Source organism: Myotis brandtii, unplaced genomic scaffold (genome assembly GCF_000412655.1).
Source record: "Myotis brandtii unplaced genomic scaffold, ASM41265v1 scaffold423, whole genome shotgun sequence".
Classification (NCBI taxonomy): domain Eukaryota; kingdom Metazoa; phylum Chordata; class Mammalia; order Chiroptera; family Vespertilionidae; genus Myotis; species Myotis brandtii.
Window position 1 is genome coordinate 1,308,539 of NW_005366214.1, and position 8,914 is coordinate 1,317,452.

At 39.8% G+C, this 8,914-nt stretch overlaps 1 protein-coding gene across 4 annotated transcripts in view; it reads left to right on the forward strand.

Moving 5' to 3' along the window:
- The window catches only part of WDR89 (WD repeat domain 89), a 93,489-nt gene that overhangs the window by 65,809 nt on the left and 18,766 nt on the right, over positions 1 to 8,914 (forward strand). The window contains exon 1 of one of the 4 annotated variants that reach the window (XM_014545928.1): positions 1,809 to 2,104. The exons of the other annotated variants lie outside the window; for them this stretch is intronic. The gene's annotated coding sequence lies outside the window, so the exon portion shown is untranslated. Of the gene's footprint in view, positions 1 to 1,808; positions 2,105 to 8,914 lie in introns of those variants that run through there. 4 annotated transcript variants of the gene reach the window in all.

Consider the following 8,914-nt stretch of genomic DNA (forward strand, 5'->3'; position numbering starts at 1 on the left):
ATATATATATATATATATATATTTTATTGACTTTTTACATAGAGGAAGGGAGAGGATAGAGAGTTAAAAACATCGACCAGCTGCCTCCTGCAAACCTCCTACTGGGGATGTGCCCGCAACCAAGGTACATGCCCCTGACCAGAATTGAACCTGGGACCTTTCAGTCTGCAGGCCGACGCTCTATCCACTGAGCCAAACCGGTTAGGGCACAAATAGATTCTTATATATAGGAGTGAGTGCATGTGGGGAGGGGGGAAGGGCGGTATAAACACGAGTTCGCTTTTTGACTAGGTCCGACCTTGGACTCCTATGTCCTTCCTTGTAGTGTCCAGTTCTAGTAAGAATCCTGCTAAGTCATTTTAACTACAATTCCTCTCCCTCAATATCTGATTGGGTTCCTTACCCTACATTATCCTCCAGGCATATCTCTTATCCTAGCCTGCTTTCAGTAAGAATCCTTTGAGTAGATCTAACAATAACTCTCCTTACCCTCTGATGTTTCCTCTTAGTAATTTTCTATCCACAGACCTCCCCCACAACAACCAACTACTTGACTAGAAATTCCCACTTTTCTTGTTGTATTCAATGTTGAGCCCATTTTTTTCTCCCATATTACAAAACCCCACCATAGTAGTCCCCATTGAAAAAAATGATTTACTGACTTTAACAAATATACATATATATTTCAAAAGGTTTATACTGCTATATCACGTATACAGTTTTTAAAACGCTGACATGAAAAATGTTGAGATTAAAAAGTAAATACAAAGAGGGGTTGTAATTCTCTTCCTGTATCTATCTTCCAGTGTCATCTTGCATTTATCTCACAGTATGTACAATTGCTAAATTTAGGGTACTTTTCTTTTTTTAATATATTTTTATTGATTTCAGAGAGGAAGGGAGAGAGAGAGAGATAGAAACATCAACGATGAGAGAGAATCATTGATTGGCTGCCTCCTGCACGCCCTCTACTGGGGATGGAGCCTGCAGCCCAGGCATGTGCCCTTGACTGGAATGGAACCTGGGACCCTTCAGTCCGACGCTCTATCCACTGAGCCAAACCCGCTAGGGCAAGGGTACTTTTAAAATATTCTCAAATATACACTAATATCAAAATCAAAGACCGTTTTGTTGTCACAGTAAAATTTTTACAAACCAGACATGTTACTATTCACCCTAGTATGGTAATTACGAACAACTAGCAGAGCACACAGCTGAGTAGGAAAGTGTCTGAAACACTAATATTTCTTTTACAAACACATACATGGAGTCTTTTCAGTTTAACTAAGTGTCTTTTGGCTTTAATGGTGCTGGTAAGTGAAAGGATTAAAAAAAATATATCGCAACACATCAGGACGTCAGCAGGTGTTAATAAGGATTCAGTGGCAACCACCACATTTCAAGATATAGGACTTGCGCGGTCCGGACTACAAATCAGTTCCCTGCGGGGGAGGTGGAGCGACCTTCAAGTTGGTAACTTTTTCAGCCAATGACACAACCACGCCAAAGAGGGAGTAAAAGACTGGTTCCTTTGAGTCATACTTAGAAGTTCTGAGTGTATTCTTGCTAAGGATGTCTCACCTGTAGGAGAAACTTCCGAGACGTTATAGCAATTTCCTACCCAACATTGGCCCAGCGGGAGTTCTCGCATCTAACCCAGGAAGGAACTCACGTGGCCTAGAGTCAACGGAAGAACCCAGTCCCCAGCGGAAGAGGCGGAACCCGCTTGATTCTTGCCCTTTATTGGCCACGCAGCCAGGAGGCTAACCCTTTATCACAACCAATGAGTGTTGAAACTTCTGGTAACGTCACCTAGCGTACCGGCGGTGGGGTGCGTCGATCTACGTAAACTGGCTCCACACAGGCGCAGACGTCCTGCTTTCGGCCAATCGGAAGAGAGGTCGGCTGCCGGCAATTCCTCGCGCCTCCCCGCCTCTTTCGCTTCCCTGGGCTATGGCCCGCCTCTCTGTTGCTGACCAATCCTCTTCATTTTCCGTGGCGTGTTTACCCAATCAGAGAGGTAGAGGGTGGAGTTCCGGTTGTTCGCTCTGCGCCGTGACTGAGCTCGTGTTCCTGCCGCACCACTTGTGGTCTTGTAGCTGAGGTACATTTCCTAGGGCCGGGCTGGGCGTATGGCCGGGCTGGGCAGCTCTCCCAGCCGATGACGGCTGAACGGCTGAAGTCTAGCGCTGAGGGTAGTGGGGAGGAGCCGGGGGGAAGGACCACGCGTTGGGGCTTCTGGTGCCGCGGTCCAGGCTTCGGTCCAACCGGCGCAGACCTGCCCCTAGGTCCGCTGCCGCCGCCAGCACTTCCTTTGGGTCATTCATTAAAAGTATTGCGCCTTGCCGAGCCGGTTTGGCCCAGTGGATAGAGCGCCGGCCTGTGGACTGAAGGGGCCCGGGTTCGATTCCGGTCAAGGGCCCGTGCCTTGGTTGCAGGCTCGCGGGGCACGTGTGGGAGGCAACCAATCGATATGATCTCTCTCTCTCTCTCTCTCTCTCTCCCTCTCCCTCCTCCCCCTTCCCCCCTTGAAAAATCAATGGAAAAAGTATCCTCGGGTAAGGATTAACAACAGCAGAAAAAAACGTAGCGTCGTTTGGCACTCCCTCCGTTTCCTCGGATTCTTTCCTACCTCCTGGGCTTGTTCATTTTCGCGGTCGGAAAGCAAGTGTTTACTTGGGAAAAGGCGTAGAACGAACTCCGAGATCGTACACTATGTTGAGCACTTTGCGTGTATTTATCTCGTTCATCCACAGAGCACTCTGAAGAGATGCTTTTACTGTTCTCATTTTCTCGTGAAAATACACTCGTGCTAAATGACTAGTCCGCGTGTCCTCTAGACGAGTCAGCTTGTCTCGGACAACTTAAACGGAGTGTGGCCTTTGATCTCCATGAACGTGAAATTAGAATGTACTCTCACGTGGAGTTATTTCAGAATTCTGCACACCTGCAAGTAGATGGATTGGTTGTGGCCGAGGTTAAGTGCTCTAGTAGGAAGACATCGGGGAAGTCACCCTCTCAGCCTCCGCTTCTTCAAGTGCAGAATTGAAATCAGTACCACCCTTGTCTACTTCCTAGAGTTATTAGGATCAAAGGAGAAATAATTTTGAATACAAATTACCGATGTTAACTACATATGACTGTTGCTGCTTTTCAAATTCCTGTAGAGTAAGGTATCTCTTTTATGTGTTCCTTAGTGTTAGTGTGTATGCTGAGATAAGCGATTCCTTACCTCCATTCTTTTTTCTTTTTGGTTAATCCTCAGGAGAATATGGTGTGTTTTTTTCCCCCATTGATTTTTAGAGAATGAAAGGGGAGGGAGGAGAGAAACATTGATGTGAGAGACACAGATTGCCTCCTGCGTGCACTCCAATGGGCTGGGGATTGAACCTGCAACCCAAGTTCATACCCTTGACCTGGAATGGCACCTGCGACCCTTCACACCCTTCAGTGGGTACCCTGGCTCTCTAACCACTGAGCATACGGGCCAGGGCCTTATCTCCATTCTGGTTATGGACAGTTATCCTGATTATTATTACTTTTTATTGTTCGTTGTTGTTTTTTTAATTTCACCATTCCTTGAAATGCAGCAGAGCTAGCAGATAAGAGCAGATTCTTAAACTAAACTGCCTGAATTGAGTACTGGCTCCACTTACTAGCTCTATGATCTTTAGCTATTTATACATAACCATTCTGTGCTTCAGTTTCCCATTTGTGAATGGGATGATTATAAATACTTCAGAGGATGTTATGAGAATTAAATGAGAAAATATTTGTGAAGTGTGAAAACAGTGCCTGACAACACTATGAAATAAATTCTTTCCTGTTGTTTTCATTCAAGTTTTAATGTGAAATAATAGAAGGGAAAAAGCTCTAGGTGATGACTTATATTTTAAACTTACTGTATCTTATAGCTGATATTACTTTAAATCTTTCGTTAAGCCTGTAAAAACTTTACACAGGCAACCAAAATTTGTACTGGACTTTATATCATTGATATTGCCATAATCTTTTTAAAAATCCACATGTGTATGTTTTAAATATTTTAACTCTAATTTGCTTGGTTGTTTGATTGGTGATGATTCATTTCAGTTAGTGCAAATAAGAATTATAATACATACCCCCTGGCCTGATACGTTGGTTACCAGCTTAGTTGGTTAGAGCTTTGTCCTAATACGCCAAGGTTGCAGGTTCAACCCCTGGTCAGGGCACATATAAGAATCAACCAATGAATACATAAATAAGTGGAACAACAAATTGATGTTTCTCTCTTCCTCTCTAAACTCAATCAATAAATAAAAATTGCCCTGGCCAGTGTGGCTCAGATGGTTGGGTGTTGTCCCATTCACCAAAAGGTTGCCAGTTCAATTCCCAGTTGGAGCACATGGCCAAGTTGCCTGCTCCATGCCAACTAGGATGTGTGCAGGAGGCAGCACATCCGTGTTTTGCTCTCACATAGATGTTTCTCTCCCTCTACCTCTTTCTCTAAAAGTCAGTTGGAACATTTAAGAATTAAATAAGTAAAAGCTTAAAAGAATTATAGTAACACCATTTTACATTTGAATGGTTATTTTAAAACTAGAAGCCCAATGCAGAAAGATTCATGCAAGAATAGGCCTTCTCCTGGCTGCTGGCACCTCTGCCCTTCTGCCTCTTGCCTTGTTGCGTCAATTTGCATATTCCGTCCTTATTGGCTGTGGGCGCCGCCATCTTTGTCGCGAAGTTGCCGTCGATTTGCATATTCCGTCTTTATTAGATAGGATGCTTCATAAACTATGTCCTTTATATCATTTGAGAATAAGTGTAAGAAAACATTTAAGAGAGTAGTTCTTGAATCATATTTGAGTTCTAGTTTCTGCTTTGCATTTGTGAGTGAAGTGATCTTTGGCAAATCACCTGCCTTTTTTAAGCCTCCATTTCCTAATTATATAATGGGGAAGTAGAGGTACCTATTTTATCGGGCTGTCCAGAACATTAAATGAAATATAATGTATATAAAACATTTAGAATAGTGCCTGGCATGTAGCAAGAATTCAGTATACCTTAATTACTGTTATGTCATTGGTGCACACACACACAAAAAAAATAGAAGTGGAAATGTGAGTAAACCAAGATTTAGGTTGGATCTATGATTTACTGAAGATCAAAGGCAAAAAAAAAAAATTAAGTGCCCCTCACTTCTAGTGCTGATCTTTTACTTTAAAAACACTGCCACCTTTTCGAAAGTAACACCTGTTCAGCTTATGCATATTGATTAGATTCATCCCAGATACAGGTTCCTTCATTTCCCATTGTGTTTCCAGTTCTTGGCTATTTTTGTTAAACTACCTTTGTTATTTTTGGTTCTGATTCTGCCCTTCCATTTTAAAAAAATATTTTTTTTTATTGATTTCAGAGAGTTTATTTTTGGTCCTGATTCTGCCCTTCCGTTTTAAAAAAACATTTTTATTGATTTCAGAGAGAGAGAGAGACATCAATAATGAGAGAGAATCATTGATCGGCTGCCTCCCACATACCCCACAACCCGGGCATGTGCCTTGACCAGGAATCAAACTGTGACCTTCAGGTTCATAGCTCGATGCTAAACCACTGAGCTACACTGGCTGGGCTGCCCTTCCCTTTCTTCATGAATCCTTCCTTTAGACCCCCTATCACTCAGACCTAAAGTTGTTAATATGCATTTCAGGCATCTCTTCCCAAGAAAAGAATAGATATTGAAGTTAAATTTTTATAGTGGTTAGTTTTTTGGTTTTTTTTAAAGTTGTGATCTTATTAGCCTATCATTAATTTGCATTTAATGTAACACTGAATTATTTTTATGAAGCTATTTTATTTTCTCCATACTTTTCCCCCTTTTCTCTAAGATTGTAAAAATAAAGTGAAGGTTTTTTTAGGAACTAAGAAAGGAGGTTTGAGAATCACACAAATCCCCTGAGCCATTCTAAAAATACAAAGAATACAAATTATGAATCATTGGGTTATTTTTTAAAATCTTAAATGATTAAAATGTGGATGTATCTTTTTTTAGCATCAAAAACATAGTTTATATCATATAAGGCACATAGTATTAACTGCATTTGCAAGAAATTTTAGATAATTTGATCCTACAAAGTATTTTCTGAAGGAAGACCGTTTTGAACATATTGTTAATTCCAGAATTTGGATATATAGGGCTAGCTATTAAATTACATTCAAACCAGCAGGTGTTTATGAAGCTGCAGGAAAGGGACTTTTGCTTCTAAGGCTTGGGGGGTGTGTGTGTGTGTGTGTGTGTGTGTGTGTGTGTGTTTTCTGTCTTTGACATTATTTTACATATATGTGTAGTTCCTTATCTTTGTCTTTTTGTCTTCCTCTGTTGAGTTTGTTTTGTGTGTGTTTGTATGTTTATACTTCTTACAGGAAGTAGGATTTCATAAGGTAGGCCAGTAATAGATTGGTTGTAGAGAATTGAAGAACATGACTTCTGAAGTTTATACTCTACAGTGGGGATAAACAAATATAAGTATGTAAAACATAACTAGATAAAAATACTTCAATACATTTAGTATATTATTATTGCTGTATAAATAACAGACAATATTTTGACATTCAAGGAAAGTAGAAACTACTTTAGGCTGGGTTAAGAAAAATCTTATAGTGCTAGTAGCATTTGAGCTAGATCTTGAAGCATTGGTTGGATCTAGATAACTCAAGAAAATAATGTAGAATTCTTAGAGAGAATAGCAATCCTTTTTGTACTTCTGTTCAGGGAAATATATTGAAAAGTCTGGCCCTGGCTGATGTGACTCGATTGCGTGGCGTCCCCTGCACCAAAGGTAGCCACTTGGATTCCTAGTCAGGGCACATGCCCGAATGTAAGCCCGATCCCCTGGTAGGAGGTATGTAAGAGGCATCTGATGGGTATTTCACTCTCACATCGATATTTCTCTTTCTTTCTACCTTCCTCTCTCTAAAAACCAATACAAAATCTTTTTTAAAATTACAAAAAATATATTGAAAAGTCTGGGTTTGCAATAAAATAATGTGTAATTCACATGTTCAAATATATGCAGCATGTGCAGAAAAAACAAAAGAATGTATATACTTTATAAAAATTAAGCATTTTGTTTAAGAACTGTTCATACTTAAGAACTGTTTGTGAAATCATATATTTACTTTTGTTTTTTATTTAATTTTATGCGAATGTTAGCATTTTTTACAACATGAAGGTAGTTTCTAAGAACAAAACTTTTTTATATGATAATTCTCCTGTGGGAAGTAAGACTTTCTCATATACTTCCCATCATTGTCCAGGAATCAGATTTTAGATTAAGTGTTTCCTGTTTTGCTCTGTGTCCAGCATGTAGGAGGCTACTATAGTTGCAGATGAGAGGTAATGAGAAACCAGAGAATAATGGCAGAGCAAACAGTGAAGAGAGAGATGTGAAGGGTGATTTTCAAGGTGGGATTTATTAGATTAATGGAATCATGTTTTTTGCCTCCCTTTAATAATAGATGATTCTGAGATTTTGAGCCTAGATGACTGAGAATATTGTGTAGTTAAACGAGATGAAGAGTACAGATTTTTGAGTTATATTTTGGGTATATTTAATTTGAAGATTTGGCAGCATGTTCAAAGGTAGGGATCTAGGGAAATATGGGATTGGAATTTTGGAGAAAGATCAGAGTTGGTAAAATCTATGAGTTCACATAGAGAAAAAAAGAAAAAGAACAACTAAGCAAAATGTAATTTAATCTAATTTATGGTGACTAGCAGAAGCTTTAATAATTACTAAGTTAAAGCATCTTTCTGTTCAGAGACTTTGTAGTCTTGGGTGATTTTTTTGTGTTCTCTAATTTTTGGACCTGTTGCTAGATGGCAGTAGTAATCAATGCCAGGGGCTAGGCAGCTTAAGTCTAAGCTAAGCATTTTCATATGTTAAAGTTAAAATCGACAGTATGTTATTTCTAGTTCTTTTTATCCTTTATATCAGCTCTATAAAATAAATGTGAAAAATTGTTTTTCTTAATATCTTTTGCTGATGGTTCAAAAATTATGACTTTTCTTGGTTATTTCTCTGATGTCAGGATCTTTCACTGTGTTCAGAAGAAAGGAAATGAGTTTAGAACTTAACTAGATTCAGATCTTCCCATGAAATGGCACAAAGTGGTTAAAAGCTGGTATGTCCTACTGTATCTTTACATGAGTATAAAGCTACAAAAATTTATGTTTAAGGGTTTTCCCACTGTTTTGATTTCTATTTCAGCATATCCCTTTTGGATATTCACCTAATTTGGAGTATTAAGTAGTAAATCTACTTCAAAAATGTAAAAGAAAGTGTCCAACTATCAAATTAAAAAATATAAAATATAGCCTTATTATATAAGAGATATGTTGACATTTTTATAAGCTGTCCATTGTCAGGAAGCCTTATTTTGTCCTTAATCTTATTTCAGTCTCTGGTTATATGTTAAAGCAACTTTCTATTCAGTGACAGTATAATCCTATCTAATAAAAGAGAAACATGGTAATTAGCCGTACAGCCCCTACCCTTCCCATTGGCTAATCACTGAGATATGCAAATTAACTGCCAACCAAGATGGCGGCCGGCAGCCAGGCAGCTTGAAGCGAACAGGGAGGCTTGCTTGCTCCAGTGACAGAGGAAGCCAGGTTCCCCGCCTGCCTTGCCAGCCTCTCAGCTGCTCTCTAAGAAACATTGTAACAAATATAGAAGCTAAACAAAACCCCAGAAACCTCCTTTCAGTCAGCCAGGCTTCAGCCAGCCGGACCGCAACATTGTATCAAATACAGAAGGTAAACAAAGGCCAGAAACCTGCTTTCAGCAGCGGAGGTCTCATAGCTAAAGCTGGCCCAGAATAAAAAAGAAAGAAAAAAAGGAGCGGTTGGGAGCTTCAGTCACCCACCAGCCTGAAA